The sequence below is a fragment of the Stenella coeruleoalba genome, assembly GCF_951394435.1.
Source record: "Stenella coeruleoalba genome assembly, chromosome: 12".
NCBI lineage: Eukaryota > Metazoa > Chordata > Mammalia > Artiodactyla > Delphinidae > Stenella > Stenella coeruleoalba.
The window spans coordinates 14,921,361-14,940,905 of NC_137158.1; the positions used below are offsets into that span (position 1 = coordinate 14,921,361).

Consider the following 19,545-nt stretch of genomic DNA (forward strand, 5'->3'; position numbering starts at 1 on the left):
AGATTCCATTTACACTTATATTACACCATCTGATGTTGTCCCACTTGTCTTAGATATTCTGTTTATTTTTTTAACACATTTTTTCTTCTATTGGCTCGTTTGACTTACTTCTATCGGTCTTTAAGTTTACTAATTCTTTATTCTGTAACAAGTACTATGATAAGTCTATCAAGATCATTATTCATCTCTGATATCCTCTTTTTTTATTCGTAGTATTTCTATTTGACTTTTTCTTATAGTTCCCTCTCTTTACTACTGTTTACTCTCTTTACTGACTTTTTCACGTATGTTTTACATATCTCTTAGCCGGCTAATTGTAGTTATTTTAAATTCACATATATCTGGATCTGGTTCTGTTGCTTTTGCTTGCTTATTCCTCTTTTTTGCATGTCAATTATGTTCTTCTGTCAGCCATTAGTCGGGGAGATTGAGCCAACCTAATCATTAGTGGAGTTGGTTTTAGGATGTGTTGTTGCTACAGCTTCCTTCATAACGTCACACACTTCAAGTTCCCCCAGCTGTGGGCTGCTGGTATCTTGTGCTTAGTGTTGAACCTAGGTTTCCCAAGGACTTTTCTCAGTGTTCCTGTTCTACTCTTAACATTCAGTAGGACCTGCCTGCCAGAACCACAGAGGCTGTCTCCACAATCTTGCTTTCTCTCATTGGTAAAGTACTGTGACTTTTACCTGGTTAAAAACTCATACTGGGAGCAGAGAGGGACAGCTTTCAGTTCCCCTAGTCCAGCCTTATTCTTAGTCAGACACTGCACACTAAGTACTATAGACCTGCTCTTTTCTTCATTTCATCCAAACACTTCCTTCAATCAGTGTAGTGTTGATGTATGTACAGCAGGCTGGGTCCAAGCTCCTTGCTCTGCAGCAAATACCTTTTGTTGCTCCTTCAGTGACAATGTACCTGAGAACCTAATTAGGATGATTTCTTGGTCTTCCCACAAAAGGAGATTACTGTTTCTTTTTACTCAGTGCATAGCTTAAAGTGTGAGCCATAGGGACTTCCTTTTCCTCTCTCAAGAGAAGACAGGTTTTGTTTGTATCCCTCCTCCAGGAGCAGATGACCTGCTTCTACCCTTACCCTATAAACAATGGATCTTTGCCTGGGTTCTCTCCAAGTTGTCTGAGTCCTTTTTTTCACATAATGGAAGGATTCAAGATGTAGAACAAGTTTTGCGCCCATGCACCCCTGAGGGTAGCTCTTTCTTGCCCTGCCCCTAATCCTTCTTGTGGAAGAAATCATCCAGTGGATGCCCATGAAAAAGAAATGGAAAGTGAATGTACACTCCTGCTGAGTCTGGAGTTTCCAGAGGTTCTAAACTTTCATGCTGGCCAAACCCAACCTTTAATAATACATTAAATTTTAACTGTTTTCTTCTTAACTGCTTTTACAGTGGCTGTTTCTTCATCCCATGTTCTGCCAGAGATGAAGCAATTCATTTGTTCCATCTCTTCTCAGAAGGGCCTAACAGTCTTTGGAATTTAGTCTACCGGGTTGCCTTGGGACCTCAGCTCTGATCATTTTTCAAGATGTTATAATTTTGTAGATGAGCCTAAATTCTTGTTAAGGTGGGAGTTACAGTCTCTTGCAGCTTTTTTATATCCTCACAGCTCCCTACTGAAGTTCTTTTGAAGAGTTTTCAAATATGATTACTTGGTATGCTGAGATAGTTGAATGCAACAGTCAAAAAAAAAAGGTACCTTTTATGGATAAATCCAATAAATGTATTTTATATAGGTTATTTCCTTGCACTTGAAATTTACAGTTCTATATGTTGTATCTCTAACAATTTATATGAAAAGGCCTTTTAAAAATTAAGAACACCCAAATAAGTTTAAAAACTGGTTTTATTTCATCTAGAATATTTTACCTCATAGTTATGCTTCTGGTACAAACTCACCATATTAGAAACTGAGTTTGCATTATGAGAGAACACAAGAGAATGGAGACAACTTTTCTTAATGTACAAATAATTTACCTAACCCCCAAAGAGTCCTTAATACACCCTGAAATCTACCAGATAGCTAGAAGGAAAATATAGCTTCATAGTTCCAAAGTTACAAATAGAAAATAGAATAAACTTCACTGTTATACAATGAGATGTATTTACCTAGAGCATGCATTTAAAAAAAAAAACTATATCGTTAAAGTAATAGAATTTGACAGGCTGAATGTTAGATCATAAGCCTAAAGTACCCATTCACTAGAGAGAGAAACAATGAGAGTAGTAAACAGCAAATGTAGCAATGTCTCAATCAAGTACAAGCCAATGAAAGGAGGAAATGCTGCATACATATAACAAGGGGCTACTAGTGGCTTGAGAAACTCCAGGAAGCCTGTGTAGAGAATGTTCTCTTACCAGACTTCCCACTGAGAATGTCCCTATGGGGAAAGCAAAGGCAGGAAAGTACTGCATGTTTTAACATCTCAATGCAAGGACTGAGTATTTACGCTCCCAACTAATCCTTGATGGCGCATCAGGGGGTGACACAATTGCAATAAGATATTTTGTTAATTACCAGACAAGGACAATCTGAGGTACAGATGGACAGAAAATGTTACATTGTTCAGAAGGCTCTCATTTCCTGGAAGTTTTGTGAAAGCTTCCAAATGCCTGCACCTCCACTTTCTAATATCAATTTCAGTAACAAGGCATATAACCGCTAATCAGCAACTGTGTTGGTGTTATCATGTTGGGAAGTTTTCCTAACTCAGTCTTTCTTAAAATATGGTCAGGAGAATAGAAAGTTAATATTCCTCCATCTTCTTTGCCACCTTATGAATTTCAGTAAGATAGACACCAGCCTTTCCTCAACAAATTTTAGGAAAACCCAGCCTTTCCTCTTTAGTCCATCCTGACAACACAGAAAAAGCCTGGGAAAAGTGAAAACGGTTCCTTCTCTCTTGCCCCAATGACATCACCACAGTCTGCTCACAAGAACATAATGACAAATGGTAAATTGCAAAAGGTAACTATCCTCTCTCCTACAATTAGCGATCTTTACATTGCTTATTGCTCTGCCATTGTGTGTCCTTGGACATAATCTTATCTGTTCAGTTCCATCTTGTAAATAAATGCAGGAAAAAAGTTAGATAAGGGATTACAACCATATAGTCCTATTGACCACGATGACCCTTTTTACATAAATACAATACAGCCTCAACGCTGATGGATTGCAAGCCTTAAGGGCTTGAGACAAAATGACCTTGAAAAGAATGGATTTTACTTAGCAGTGTTAAAAGCCACACTTCCACGTCTCAAGCGCTTTGTGTGCCTCTGAGGACTTTCCTCATCAGGTACATTGTCATTAGGTACTATATGACGTTTCATGTAAAATGATGGTATCCCTGAGAATAGTAAATATAATATTATTAACCCAATTTGAAACATTTTTAAAAGACATTTTTACCACTAGACTACTGAATATATGCTATTTTGAGGTAATATTGTTACAAGGAAGAACAAAATCTGACTACCTGTTGCCTCTGTTTCTTTTACTTTCTTTGCTTGTTGCTTTGTTGCTTTTGTTCACTAAAAGGTACTGTCTATACATAATGGCCTGCCTCAGGGAACCCTGCCCCTCTGCCTGAGTGTTAAATCAAAGTGCCTTTGTTCAGGTAAAAAACATGTTGACCCTGTCCACCTGTGAATGGCCGCAAAAAAGAAGAAATTAACACATCCCCTCCCCAAGGCTGGCCATTCCAGAAGATATCTGCAAGAATTCCTCACCTCCACCCCCTCTCTGTTCTATAAAAGAAACTGGGATCCAGACCCCGATAAGATGGCCTTTTTGAGACACTAGCCTGCCATCTTCTCGGTCTGCCATTCCTTACCTCAACACCTCATCTCCTGATTTACTGGCCTCTTATGCGGCAAGCAGAGTGAGCTTGGAGTCGGTAACAACATCACTCAAGAGACAAAGGGTTTGATTCTGTTAAATGTCAGCTTAAATTTAAATAATGTTTATACATTGGTGCAACATATGTTTCTTTTTCTGAATTTAGGGAAGTGCTAAGAACAAATGGGGTAAAATTGGTGTAGTAAATCCACATACATAGTAGCAATAAATAAAATATGAAAAGAGAAAAGCAAAAGAGCAAACAACCTTTAGAAAAAGATAAACTTCTGTAAACTGGAAAAGGAACATATACACAAAGCAGTGAGGAGAATGAAGGCAGAGGCCTGCTGAATCTCGGGTTTGCGAGAAGGTAGTAGTAGACTGAAATTTAGTTATAGATGGTCAATAGAGACCAAAAGAGTCCTTCGTCTGCCTGGAGTCTAATTTAGACTCATGACTTAAAGAAAGAAGCTAAGAACAATTGCTGCTGATGGCTCTCTGTGACTAGGGCTTGTAGGAACATGCGGGCTGTAGAGATGGGAGGATATAAACACAGCCTCATAAACAAGAAATAAACCAGGACTGACTCTGTAAATAGTTGGATCCACAATCTTCGCAAAGTAGAAAAAGCAAAATGATAGACCTATTCTAGATGCTGATCGCGTGGAACACGGTTCAGGCCAACCATTAGCCAGAAATCACGAAGGAGTAGGAAGGGAGAGAGCGATGGGGATAGAAAGGAGGAGAGAGAGAGAGAGCACGCAGAGCAAGAGAGAGAGAATCCTTTCTAATCAAAATAAGCTGCAAATAAAACTTTAGAATTGCTTGAAGAAAAATGTGCACATCAGTAAAAAAGCAAACAGAAATCCACACTAGAACATTAAATCACTGCATATGAAGTCAATTCATTCAAGTATTTGATAAACATTTTAAAGTAAATATCTTTAGGGTGCTTTAAATTATAAATTAACATACAAAAGTGATTTAAAAATTAAGAAGAAAATGTTCAACAAAATCAGAGGAAATCTGTATGAAATAAACATAGTGAATGTTAAAAGAATCCACTAGAAATATGCTATAAAAATATAGTCATTGTAATAAACACTCTAGTAGATTGTTAGGATAACAGCCCTCAATGAATCATAACCCCCTCATTCCACACCCTTTTGAAATATGATTTCCCTGCTCCTTCTATTAAAAATTAGTGCCTTAACAGTCTCCCACTTCTTTAATCTGGCCTGGCTCTGAGGCTTGCACTGACTAACAGAATATGGCAAAAGCAACATGGTGTGACTTCCTAAGCTTGTCATTAAGGGATCTTGAACTTCTGCTTTCTCTATCACTGAATGAATCTTTCATCATGTGAAGAAGCCAGTTCTGGGCTCTAAGGGTGAGAGGCCATGTAGAGAAGAAGCAGAAAGCTGCAGCCAACAGCCAACACCAACTGCCAGACACGGAATTGAGACCAACTTGAAATATCCATCCCAGTGAAGCTTCAGAAGACAAAACCATACATGAATGATCCCATACAAGATCAGCATAAGAACTGCCTGACAGAGCCCGAGCTAAATTAAACCAACAAACAGTTGTTGCTTTAAGCCCTGCAATTTGGAAGTGGTTTGTTATGCAGAAACTAAGAACTGACACAAAAACTGGCACCTACAAATCAGGTGCTGCCGTAACAAAACCCTAAAAGCTTGGCATTGGCTTTGGGACTAAGTGGTGGGTGAACCCTTTAAGACAGTGAAGCAACCATCAGTGTTAAATAGAAACACATTGAGAAACTGTTCTTTGTGGAAAGATGGGGATCAGTGATCCAAAACTACTGGCAAAACTTAAGACTTCAATAGCTGGGATGATAGAAAGAGTTCTCCATGAACGAATCAATCTGTCCAAGGAGATATCCAGGCAGGATGTTGAAAATGACTGTTGGCTTTTTGTGTCTGTCTATGATAAATATGGAATGAGAGAGACGAGCTAAAGAAAGAACCATTCATCTGACAAGTGTAATTTAGAGGAAATATAAACAACCAAGACACGCTGGATTATAAAATAAATTATGCTGGATTATAAAATAAAACCATTTCATATTTCTAGACTTTTCAGCTACGGTCTCAGAGTAAAGATCAAGTTAAGAGTGTGGCTCTAAGACCTTCAATTAAGAACACAGAGAGATTTATGGGAGTGCCCAGTAAATCCTCAGAGTTAGAGGAAAATTTCTAAGAATCTTAAAGATATTATCTCACAACAACCTCACATAGGGCTCAAAGTAATTAGAGGTCTATTTTAAAAGAATCATGGATGTGGCTTTTGGGGCATGGAGCAAATCTCAATTAGATTCATAACCAGTCCAAAATCTTTTTGAGGAAGTTATAACAGGCTCAATTATAGAGAGTAGAGTAGTTCAAAATACAAAGAAGTCTCTGGGATCTCAAATGTCTATGGTCAGGAAACAGGCCGAGAATGCCTTTCACAGAAAAATCGGGCCTTTGCTATGGTTCATTTCCTTACTCTGGAAAGGGAGGCTCTGACAAATGCATACAGTTAGATTTCAGAATTGCTATGGTCTAGGGACTGCTCTCTTCCTCATTCTATTTCTCCCCTTTTTCATTAGGTATGTCTATTGTAGTTAATCTGTCCATGTCTTACTACTATGTTTGTTGGGTTATAGGTTGTAAATAATTTCTTTTTAACTTTACAAGTCTCCAGATCAAGAGTGCCTGTACTTGAAGAGTTGCAGATGGGGAGTCTCATCTATCACCTAATCTGTCACAGATAATGATGCTGTCATGTAAAATTGTGGGACTATTGGGAGGAACTAGGTATATCTTGCATATGGGAAAAACATGAGCCATTTGGTCTAGGTGGTGGGTGCTATAACAGATTGCTGCCATAATGCCCCTCCCCCAAATCACACTCATCTCGGTCCACACCCTTTTGAAATATGCCTTTGAAGCTTCTCCCATTAACAGGTAGAATCTAATTGTCTTGATTCTGGGCTGGGCTTGTTTTTGCTCTAACCGATAAACTTTGGGGAAAATCGTGCTGTGTAAATTTGTGAAGTCTATGCTTTAAGAAGGCTTGCAACTTCTGCTTTCAACCTCTTGGAATGTTTCCCTCATCACAGGAACAAGCCAAACATAACGAACTGGAGGATGAGATGTTACAAGAATGAGCAGCAAGCCACCCGTGCCAACCATCAGTACCAACTGCCTGATGGGTAAGTGAAGCCATCTTGAAACACACCCCCCAGTTGAGTTGACTGTACCTGTGTGAACAAGTCAAGACCAGATCAGAAAAAGAATCACCCAGTGGAGCCCAGGCGAAATTGAAGAATCATGAAGAAATAAATGACTGCTTTAATCTAAAGTTTGTTTGGGGGAGAAAGGGAGTGGTTATTATAAGCCATACATAACTGATACCCATAACTATTAGAAATATTAAAATCTAGCCAACACCCCAAAGAGAATTAGTGAATTAGGACATTCATTCAGAACAAAATGCAAAGTGATTAATACATTTTTTTAATATTAAAAAGGTATAAGACATAAAGAACACTTTTGAGAGAGGCTTAATTGTGACTGATAGGAGTTCTAGAAGAAGAGAATGAAGGGAATAGCAGAGCAGAAACACACAAACAGATAATTTTGAGAACCAAGTTATGAGATTGCACTCTGAGTACTAGTGAGATAAATAAATAGACCCAAATCAGTGCACAGTATAGTGGAACTATAATACAGAAGTATAAAGAAAATGTATTTAAAAGCATCTGAAAGAAAAGACCCATTACCCATAAAAGAATAGCAAACCAACAACATATTCTTCCCACTTTCACAATAGGTGCTAAACAATAATAGATACTGAATAATATCTTCAAAGTGTAGAAGGAAAATAATTCAGTCTGGGACTTTATATCAACTACACTGTCTTGCAAGAGTTGAAGAAAAATAAAAAAACATTTAGACACACAAATATCAAAAGTTTACCACTCACAGAATATCACCAAGTTAACAAGTAAACCATGTATTTAATTTTTTTTTTTTTCTTTTGCGGTACGCGGGCCTCTCACTGCTGTGGCCCCTCCCGTTGCGGAGCACAGGCTCCGGACGCGCAGGCTCAGCGGCCATGGCTCACGGGCCCAGCCGCTCCGTGGCATGTGGGATCCTCCCAGACCAGGGCACGAACCTGTGTCCCCTGCATCGGCAGGTGGACTCTCAACCACTGCACCACCAGGGAAGCCCTGTATTTAATTTTTATATAGTTAATCTATCTAGAGGAAAACATAGATATAAGAACATCGGTGTGCACAGAAATAGATAAAACACATCATAGAATTTGATTAAAAACAAATAAAATAACTAAACTTTGCCATTTCCATGAGAATATGTTCCATGATGATTCTGTTTATCTCTAGAATGTAAGACTTAGTGCCTGGAACCTATTTAGGTTCAATAAGTATTTATTAAATAAAGAATTTAGGACCTTGTGCTTGCAAAAAGGATGAAACTATTGAAAATCTCAATTTGGCTGAAAAAAAAATTAGCTATGCATTTAAATAATTAAAAATTCTACTTAAAATAAAAATATAGGGCTTCCCTGGTGGCACAGTGGTTAAGAATCCGCCTGCCAATGCAGGGGACACGGGTTTGAGCCCTGGTCCAGGAAGATCCCACATGCCGCAGAGCAACTAAGCCCATCTGCCACAACTACTGAGCTTGCGCTCTAGAGCCCGTGAGCCACAACTGCTGAAATCCCTGCGCCTAGAGCCCGTGCTCCGCAACAAGAGAAGCCATGGCAACGAGAAGCCCGTGCATTGCAATGAAGAGTAGCCCCCACTCAAAACAACTAGAGAGAGCCCGTGCACAGCAACGAAGACCCAGCACAGCCAAAAATAAAAACAAATTAAAAAAAAAATATATATATATATATATAACTTATAGAGTCCTATAGAGAAGGCAGAAAATGAGGGAGGAAGGATGGAAAAAATGATAGTGAACAGAAACATTAAATTCAGATGGTAGAATTGAATAAAATATATCTATTATCACCATTAATGTAAATATTTTAAACTCAGCTGTTATGTGATAAAGATTATAAGATTGGAGGAAATGAACAACTCATAAGAGACAACTAAAGCAAGCATATAGAAAAGTTGCAAATAAAAGACATGAAAGATGTAACATCAATGTCACTGAAACAGAAATTACTAAGATAGTATTTAAGACTCACTAGTATTGATATAGCAGTATGTTACTGTAGCAGCCATGCATTTCTCAAGATCGCATGCTTTGCTGCAAGTAGCTCACACCTGCCCTCTTTAGTGGCTCACCTTTGGACACAAGAGCAAATTAACAGAGAATCAGAAGTGCTTGGTGTTCTACATTGTACCCCAGGGAAGCCCACAGCTAGTGTCCCACAGTTATTGGACTACAAAACTCAGTTCTTTTGCCTCAAGTCAGGATATACTCTGAAGTATAGTTTGTGCTCCAGAGTTCACCAAAGGATCAAGAAGTCTGAGATGTCACCAAAATTGTATCCTTTCTGCACGCTTTTCCCTTCCTTTTCCTGTTTCTCCCACACTCTTACCTGTCTTTTTCTGGGAGTTCTTCCTTAGTAAATCACTTGCACTTGAACCTTTGGCTCCTTATTTACATCTGTAAGAACCTATCCCAAGACAGGTATATAATATTAGTTTAAGAAATAATTAGGAATTTCACTTACGCCTATGATGTGGAAAGTTGAAAAGAGCATTGCTTCCACACTAATAACAAGAAAATGCTGGATAAACTACAAAATTATAACTTTTTTGAACCTATCAGAGAACTGAGATTCTCAGGGCAACCGATGAGCTTGGAATCCAAGGAAAGACAGGTGCCTCCACGCAGACAGGACACAAACACTGCAACATGCCTGGCAGAGCATGGGAAGAAGAGACACCAGTGCCATACAAGAGGTTAAAAGAATTTATCTATTTTTTTAAAGAACTCTCTAAGGTCCAAGTATGGGCTAGCATAAGAGCATAGGATCCCTGGGCGCCACAGACAGCAGGCATTCATACTACTTGCAGGCTGTTCGCCACAGACCTCTGCTGGAGCTCAGAGAAGGAATTCGGGCATATTTGGATAGAACAGAAACCCTCTCATGGCTGTGCAGGCCTGGATTATGGTGGAGAACATCTAATTCTAATTCTAATTAGAGAATTAGTGGAGAACATCTAATATGTTCTATATGAACATCTAATATGTTCTCCATCTAATATGGTGGAGAACATCTAATTCTAACATCTAACATCTAATTCATGGCTGTGCAGGCCTGGATTATGGTGGAGAACATCCACCATTAGAAAAAAGGAATAAACCCCCACTTTTAAAGCTTTCTTCTTCATGGAACAAAAGCCCTGAACTGCTGGGAAGTCGCAACACAAACCACCACTTGAGGGCACACTTGAAGATGAAGCTGGGAAAAGGTAAAAGTAAAAAATAACCTGTATCCCTGGAGTAGGAATAAGAGACTGTCCTGGGGCCAGACCATAATAGGTCTCCTATTACTGTGGGAGGGGCAGTAAACTCTCTCCCACGCAAGGTCTAATATAGGTCCATAGCAGAGTTTGCCTTCCCTAGGTAGTGAGGCAGTTTCGCTAAGAAAATTCCAACTGTGAGGCCAAGCTAGTCTAAGTTTGAAGCTGGACCAAAATAAAAGAAAACCCCCGTGCCCCTTAAAGCCAGGATCACAAACACAAAGTAGTAAGTACTAGCAGGCTATCACTGGAAAGAACAAGGACATGGAAGACCTCCTGTCAGGTGAAAGAGCAACAGAGAAGGCTAAAGCTGAGGGTGGATAAGGAATATAAAGAAAAATACAACGCGGTTTTGACCCTAAGGTACTGCTAGAAGAATGTGAAGCAGAAACATTAAATTTCTGCTTTAACAAGTTGCATTAACAACTGCAACAAAAAAAATCCCAAATCAGCTGAACTCGTGACTAGACTGACCCGAGTCTCCATACTAACAGATTAACAGCCTAGTGGAGAAGACACACACATTTCTATGTAAAACTGCTATAGCTCAGTCTGTACTGTGCTGCCCTTGATGTCCAGAATTCAATAAAAAAATAATTACAAGACACACAAAAAATGAGAGAAGACCCCACTGAGATACAGCAATTAAATGAGTTTGACTCAGAAAAGACCCCAGTGTTGCTATTAGGCAATAAATTTAAAGCAACTATGATTAATAAAGTTCTAAGCATAGTTTCCTCACCATCAAAATGAAGATTTTAAAAGTGTCTAATTCACATGGGATTTGTGCAGATTAAATGAGATAATGGTATTCAATGGATATTTAACAAAAATCCCTGATGCAGAGTAAGGATTTAGTGAACGACAGTAGCTGTGGTCACTTTTTTTTTTGCGGTACGCGGGCCTCTCACTGTTGTGGCCTCTCCCGTTGCGGAGCACAGGCTCCGGACGCGCAGGCTCAGCGGCCATGGCTCACGGGCCCAGCCGCTCCGCGGCATGTGGGATCCTCCACGGACCAGGGCACAAACCTGCGTCCCCTGCATCGGCAGGCGGACTCTCAACCACTGCGCCACCAGGGAAGCCCCAGGCTATATTTATGGTGTAAATATCATTGGCCATTTACTTGTAACCAGCAGAGATAGTATATCTAACATATGGCACCTTCATGGTTGCTGTAGTTCTTTCAAAAGTGATTTATCCATATTAAAGGTAGTGACAAATGCAACATAAAAGTAAGGCTGTGAGGTAACTTTGCATTCCTCAGCTGCCCTGCATGTGGTATCTACTATCGGAATCTTGACCGCCAATTGTACTACCCCTGAGGATTTATGCGCAGGTACTAATGTTCCCTAGCTACTTTGCTCTGGTTTCCTCATTAAGTTAGGATTAATTTTTAAAAGAAAAAATATTTAAAGAAGGCTAATCACAGAATGTTGATATCATGTAATTCATTCTTTTCATTTTGAGAGGATAACTGACCTCTCCACATCAGTGGCAAAGCTAGAATTGCACACCTAGGTCATGTGACTTGAGTCCATTCTTGTGACCACTCTGCTATGCTGTCTCTCATCATTCTCTAGCTGGTCTAACTCTGCCATTAATTGGATGACCTTGAGAAAGCCACGTAACTTCTCTGACATACTTCCTCATATGGAAAGATGGGGATAATAATAGTGCCTATCTCACAGAGTCATTGTGAGAAGTATATGAGTTAATATTTGAAAAAACTTACAACAGTGATTGCCACATTGTAAGCACTGTAAAGGTATTGGCTAAAAGAAGTTATGTTACTTTAAATACCACCCTGGGGCTATCTTATTAACACCACTTAACATCTTGATAGGAACCTTAAAAAGTGGTAATGCAGATTATAATTAAATAAAAGAATAACTGTTAGGCTGTAGCTGGAATACATTAGAACATTTACATGAGATCTCCTTGCAGTTGTGTGATCATTTGCCTGCCAGTGCTAAGTGAGCACACAGCTACTCAAATCCCTTGTGGAAGAAAACACACTCATAACTCAATGACATGAATTACGATAGCTAGCATTTACTAGGCTCTTACTAGACACATATTAATGTATTAATTTGAACTGCCAGAATAACCCTATGGAATACATACTACTATTATCCCCATTTACAGATTAGGGAACTGAGGAACAGAGAAATAACTTACGTACTGTGAACACACAGCTAATAACTGGTAGAGCTGAGACAGGAGAATCAGTCACGTCCCGAGCACTTCCCAATTCAGCCAGTCCTCCACACTTCCCTTACCCCCGAGAGCTAGGATCCTACAGAATAATAAAAATAAAGAGTATATATGAAAAATATATATATATATAGTTTCTAAAATGTAGTTTTCTCACTGTCTGGTGGTAACAAACTATGAATGGACAGTTCTACTGGAAGTGATCATGTTCTGAAAGTAACTGAACTTTAGTTCTTCCTCGACTTTAGTGAAAAGACTGAGGTTGCTAGTGACATTGATGTTTCCCCTGGGTATAAGAGAGCTGAGGATGAACACAGAAAGATAAAGAAGTGGGTGTGTAATCTGCAAAAAGTAAAACATCTTATGAAAGTATTAGTCAGTCTTACTGAGACAGGCTGGGATTTTCACTATGATCACTGGTCCCCCATGCATTTTTAACATGTAGCCAAGAGTTCACACTCTCCTTGCCACCCAACCACTTCTAAATCCTTCTGCTTCCAGAGTAAGAACTTCATGTTCTGAGAGTAAAGAAGAAACTCCTGAGAGCTCCTAGATCTGGAATCTAGAACATAATTTTCTAGATCAATGACTTGCACGTGATTGCAAGCCACAGGGACGCTGAGTGTGTTTGTAGAACTGAGTTGAATGGACTTCTCCAACAATCCAGGCTATGTCTACCCAGGGAGAGTTTGTGGCCCACATGTTCTTTAAAGTTGAGCAGAATTGATCATGGAGACATAACTCCATTCTATTTTCAGGAGTCAGATATAAAGGATGTGGAGAGAATTTTGTTGTTTTCCCTGATACATATGCTGTTACGCTGGTAACAACAACAACAAAAATGGGGCTTTGGCAAGAACTTCAGGGAGAAATGGTGAGATGGAAAGATGCCAGGATAGGCAGAGTTCAATACACTGCTGGTGAGCAAACCTTGGGATGCCATCTCCATAGCGAGAATAGAAGCATGCTTGAGTTGGAGATTCATCTGCTTACCCCAGATGATTAAAGAGTAATTTCTCTAGTTGGTGAGGGAAATGAGGTAAGAAGGCAGGGAATGCAAGTAGAAAACAGACCCTTAAGCTACCAGGACACTGCCCGCCAGTCTTTGCATGGACAAATGAAAAGCAGAGGCCTGGACATTGTCTTTTTCAGCACACTGACTCAACGAGTAACTCTTTCCAGCTCATAATATGCTAGGCATTGCTGATATATTGCTCAACTAGAAAGATAGTTTCCTGACCCAAGGAGCTGATAGAGTAGAAGGGAATAATTGCACAATTGATTATAATTGTGATGAGTGTACAAAGAAGTATAGATCATTTTAGGAGCCCATCATGGGAAACCAAACCTTGCTTAGTCAAACAAAACACAAAGGCATTTAAGCTGAGGCCTCAGGGATGGGTAGACTTCAGCCTTGCCATGTGGGGATGACAGGGACAAGCTGAGAGAACATCAGCTAGAGAAAAAAGAGACACAGCCTTGCTGGCTCCCTCATAAGGCTGAATTTATGCTTTAACATGTTCATCTATCTTCTCCCATTCAGAACCAGGTAAGGATTGAGGAAAGCAGAAGGATGTGATTAGCTAATATGCTTCCTTTGCTTTTTATGCACTGCCAAAACACGAACTCTTTGTGTTTGATACCTTATTTAATCCAAGCAGCAGCCCTATAATGAAAAGGCTATCTTTCCATTTTCCACACGAGGAAACAAAAGAGCAAAGAGTGTATACTGCATAAAAATGATAAAGCCAGGAATTCAAACACAGGTCTCCCTGCCACACACCCTAAAATGAACTTTCCACAACACCTTTCCACATATGTTAGAGGGAAACAGAAACAAAAAAGTAGTACTCAGTAAAAGCAGAAGAAATTATCCTGTGGAAGAGGAATGAGGAGAGGAATGCTCCTTTCTGCCTATTTATAACCCGTCTGCATCCTCAAAAGAACACTGCCAAAGTGTCTATCTGCTGTGAGTGAACAATTCGTAGGGGTTCTTAGATATCAATACCAGGAGGAACCACTGGGAAGCCCATTACAGATGACCAAGATTTGTTCGGAGCCTAACTCTTCTGTTCCCTGGTAAGGTATCTGTCAATTCAAAATCCAATGGACTTCATTTTCAGCTGAAAGGACATTTTTCCAAGGTGAAATTAAAGGTGATCCTAACTTTTTCTTCAGTCATGTTTTATCATTGCCTCAACAGCCATTTTGTATAAGACAATTTTCTTTTCTTCAGGCCCAAAGTTGCTTTTATATTTGCAAAAAATAAAAGAATATTGTAGGGGAAAAATTTTCACAAAGATCAAAGTAATTCAAGTACAGTACAAGAATATACCACTAAATTTCAGTGAAAAGAAAGCTTCAACATTCACTCAAAAATATCATCAGATAGTCACACTGTCGGAAGACTTAACTTCTGTAATATCACTCAGGAACACAGGACTGATCATTCTCAGAATGTACTTTTCAAAGAAAAGAAGCCACAAATCCATTCACTTGTTAAGTGTTGTCAACTCTGTGTTTTAAAACCCATTTCAATCACACAAGAATAAGGCACTTTCCGCACTTTTTTTTTTTTTTTTTTTTTTGCGGTATGCGGGCCTCTCACTGTTGTGGCCTCTCCCGTTGCGGAGCACAGGCTCTGGACGCGCAGGCCCAGTGGCCATGGCTCACGGGCCCTGCTGCTCTGCGGCATGTGGGATCCTCCTGGACCGGGGCATGAACCCATGTCCCCTGCATTGGCAGGCGAACTCTCAACCACTGCGCCACCAGGGAAGCCCCAGTTTCTGCATCTTTTAGTGAGTCAAAAGAAAGACAAAAATCAGTACATATTTTTCAGATCAAAAATGTATGTCTTCAATTCTGAGAGAAGACAGAAATAAATTTTTTTAACAGCAATAGTGGCATTAAACTTTAACACCGATTTTTCATTTTTTCAGTGATCATTTTTTTCTTATATAGCATATAAAATGTTTAGAGTTTATTTCCCCTTTTATTAAGATTTTATAATAAGCTGCCAGGACCTGAGTTCCAAACTCTTCAGAAATTACTGATAGGTTAATTGGTTTTCTAAAATTCTCTTAAAAATATAAATTTCACTTAATTGCCACATATGGCCTTTCCATTAAATATTAATGACTCTTCAGCAAGTAGGGTCTATAAATAAAACCAGATTTCAAAAGCCCTCTATAATAGGAGAATGAAAGTTTGGTAGATTTTACTTACCTGCCACAACTAAAAAAATCAATACATAGTTGAGGAAATATTATTTTGCTTGGTGAGTGTAGATAAACAAGACATAAGTGCATGTGTGCAGTCAGTGCTAAGAAATAGTGCAAAGAAGAGGAGAAACAAGGTCAGACAATTCTGTCCCTAGTTCAGAAACTGGGAAAAGACCAATACTTGTAGCTAGATTGGAAGACTTTTATTGAGGGAGAGAAAAGGACAGGAGCTAAAGTAACTAATCCCCTCACTTGACTGAGGCAGAAATGGAAGGAATGGAGGACCACGTTTACACAACTAAGCAGATCAACATAAAACGTCTAGCACAAGAGACCTTCAAGATGGCAGAGGAGTAAGATGTGGAGATCACCTTCCTCCCCACAAATACATCAGAAATAGATCTACATGTGGAACAACTCCTACAGAACACCTACTGAATGCTGGCAGAAGACCTCAGGTTTCCCAAAAGGCAAGAAACTCCCCACGTACCTAGATAGGTCAAAAGAAAAACAAAAAAGACAAAAGAATAGGGGCATTTCCTGCACCTCTGGGAGGGAGCCGTGAAGGAGGAAAGGTTTCCACACACTAGGAAGCCCCTTCACTGGTGGAGACGGGGGGAAGCTTCGGAGCCATGGAGGAGAGCGCAGCCACAGGGGTGCGGAGGGCAAAGTGGAGATATTCCCGCACAGAGGATCGGTGCCAACCGGCACTCACCAGCCCGAGAGGCTTGTCTGCTCACCCGCCAGGGCAGGCGGGGCTGGGAGCTGAGGCTCAGGCTTCAGAGGTCAGATCCCAGGGAGAGGACTGGGGGTTGGCTGTGTGAACACAGCCTGAAGGGGTTAGTGCACCACGGCTAGCTGGGAGGGAGTCCGGGAAAAAGTCTTGACCTGCTATGAGGCAAGAGACCATTGTTTCAAGGTGTGTGAGGAGAGGGAATTCAGAGCACCGCCTGAACGAGCGCCAGAGACGGGCACGAGCCGCAGCTATCGCTGCGTACCCCAAAGATGGGCATGAAACGCTAAGGCTGCTGCTGCACCACCAAGAAGCCTGTGTGCGAGCACAGGTCACTCTCTACACCCCGCTTCCGGGGAGCCTGTGCAGCCTGCCACTGACAGGGTCCCGTGATCCAGGGACAACTTCCCCGGGAGAACACACGGCGCGCCTCCAGCCGTTGCAACATCACATTGGCCTCTGTGGCCGCAGGCTCACCCTGCATCCCATACCACTCTCTCCCCCGGCCTGAGTGAGCCAGAGCCCCCTAAAGCTGCTACTTTAACCCCGTCCTATTGGGATGGAGAACAGACTCCCTCACAAGTGACCTACACAAAGGTGTAGGTGACCTACACAAAGTGACAGGGTGACCTACACAAAGAGGCAGGGCCAAATCCAAAGCTGAACTCCATGAGCTGTGTGAACAGAGAAAGGGAAATTACTCCCAGGAGCCTCAGGAACAGTGGATTAAATCTCCACAATCAACTTGATGTACCCTGCATCTGTGGAATACCTGAATAGACAACGAATCATCCCAAAATTGAGGCAGTGGACTTTCGGAGCAACTGTAGACTTGGGGTTTGCTTTCTGCATTGAATTTGTTTCTGGTTTTATGTTTATCTTAGTTTAGCATTTAGAGCTAATTATCATAGGTAGATTTGTTTACTGATTTTCTTGCTCTCTTCCTTTTTTTGTATATATATAGATATTTATATTTTTTCCTTTTTCTTTTTGTGAGTGTATATGTGTATGCTTCTTTGCGTGATTTTGTCTGTATAGATTTGATTTTATCATTTGTCCTAGGGTCCTGTTTGTCCACATTTTCATTTTTTTTAGTATCGTTTTTAGCACTTGTTCTCATGGGTGGAGTTGTTTATCCGTTTGGTTGCTCTCTTCTTTCTTTCTTTCTTTAATGACTTTTTAATAACATATTTTTTATCTTAATAACTTTATTTTATTTTATTATTTTTTTCTTCTTTCTTTTTTCTCCCTTTTCTTTTGAGCCATGTGGCTGAAAAGGTCTTGATACCCTGGCTGAGTATCTGTGCCTCTGAGGTGCCTCTGAGGGTGGGAGAGACAAGTTCAGGACATTGGTCTACCAGAGACCTCCCAGCTCCATGTAATATCAAATGTCAAAATCTTCCCAGAGATCTCCATCTCAACGTTAAGACGCACTCCACTCAACGACCAGCAAGCTACAGTGCTGGACACCGTAGGCCAAACAATTAGTAAGACAGGGACACACCACCACCCATTAGCACAGAGGCTGCATAAAATCATAATAAGTTAACAGACACCCCAAAACACACCACTGGACGTGGTCCTGCCCACCAGTAAGACAAGATCCAGCCTCATCAACCAGAACATAGGAACAAGTCCCCTCCACCAGGAACCCTACACAACCAACTGAACCAACCTTAGCCACTGGGGGCAGACACCAAAAACAACAGGAACTATGAACCTGCAGGCTGTGAAAAGGACACTGCAAACACAGTAAGATAAGCAAAATGAGAAGACAGAGAAACACACAGCAGATGAAGGAGCAAGGTAAAAACCCACCAGACCAAAAAATGGAGAGGAAATAGGCAGTCTACCTGAAAAAAGAATTCAGAATAATGATAGTAAACATGATCCAAAATCTTGGAATAGAAAGGAGAAAATACAAGAAAAGTTTAACAAGGACCAAGAAGAACTAAAGAGCAAATAATGATGAACAACACAATATATTAAATTTAAAATTCTCTAGAAGGAATCATTAGCAGAATAACTAAGGCAGAAGAACAGATAAGTGACCTGGAAGATAAAAGAGTGGAAATAACTACTGCAGAGCAGAATAAAGAAAAAAGAGTAAAGAAGTGAGGACAGTCTCAGAGACCTATGGGACAACATTAAATGCACCAATATTTGAATTAAAGGGGTCCCAGAAAAGAAGAGAAAAAGAAAAGGACTGAGAAAATATTTGCAGAGGTTATAGTTGAAAACTTCCCTAATATGGGAAAGGAAATAGTAGGTCAAGTCCAGGAAGCACAGAGGTTCCCATACAGGATAAATCCAAGGAGAAACATGCCAAGACACATACTAATCAAACTATCACAAATTATATACAAAGAAAATATTAAAAGAAGTTAGGGAAAAACAACAAATAACATACAAGGGAATCCCCATAATGTTAACAGCTGATCTTTCAGAGAAACACTGCAAGCAGGAAGGGAGTGGCAGGACATATTTAAAGTGATGAAAGGTAAAAACCTACAACCAAGATTACTCTAACCAAAAGGATCTCATTCAGATTCAATGGAGAAATTAAAACCCTTACAGACAAGCAAAAGCTAAGAGAATTCAGCACCACCAAAAGAGCTTTACAACAAATGCTAAAGGAACTTCTCTTGGCAGGAAACACAAGAGAAGGAAAAGACCTACAATAACAAACCCATAACAATTAAGAAAATGGGAATAGGAACTTACATACATATCGATAATTACCTTAAATGTAAATGGACTAAGTGCTCCCACCAAAAGACACAGATTGGCTGAATGGATACAAAAACAAGACCTGTATATATGCTGTCCACAAGAGACCCATTTCAGACCTAGGGACACATACAGACTGAAAGTGAGGGGATGGAAAAAGACTTTCCAGGCAAATGGAAATCAAAAGAAAGCTGGAGTAGCATTCCTCATCTCAGACAAAATAGACTTTAAAATAAAGACTATTACAAGGGACACAGTAGGACACTACAGAATGATCAA

The 19,545-nt window shown here is 40.1% G+C and overlaps 1 protein-coding gene across 18 annotated transcripts in view; it reads right to left on the reverse strand.

Annotated features, from left to right (window-relative positions):
- Positions 1-19,545, reverse strand: part of LOC307195169 (uncharacterized protein) — a 665,726-nt gene that overhangs the window by 224,319 nt on the left and 421,862 nt on the right. For 16 of the 18 annotated variants that reach the window (XM_079939118.1, XM_079939117.1, XM_079939116.1 and 13 more), the window contains one exon: positions 12,551-12,664. The exons of 1 other annotated variant lie outside the window; for it this stretch is intronic. The gene's annotated coding sequence lies outside the window, so the exon portion shown is untranslated. Of the gene's footprint in view, positions 1-9,437; positions 9,516-12,550; positions 12,665-19,545 lie in introns of all 18 variants that reach the window. One more of the 18 variants, XM_079939122.1, reaches the window with a different exon arrangement.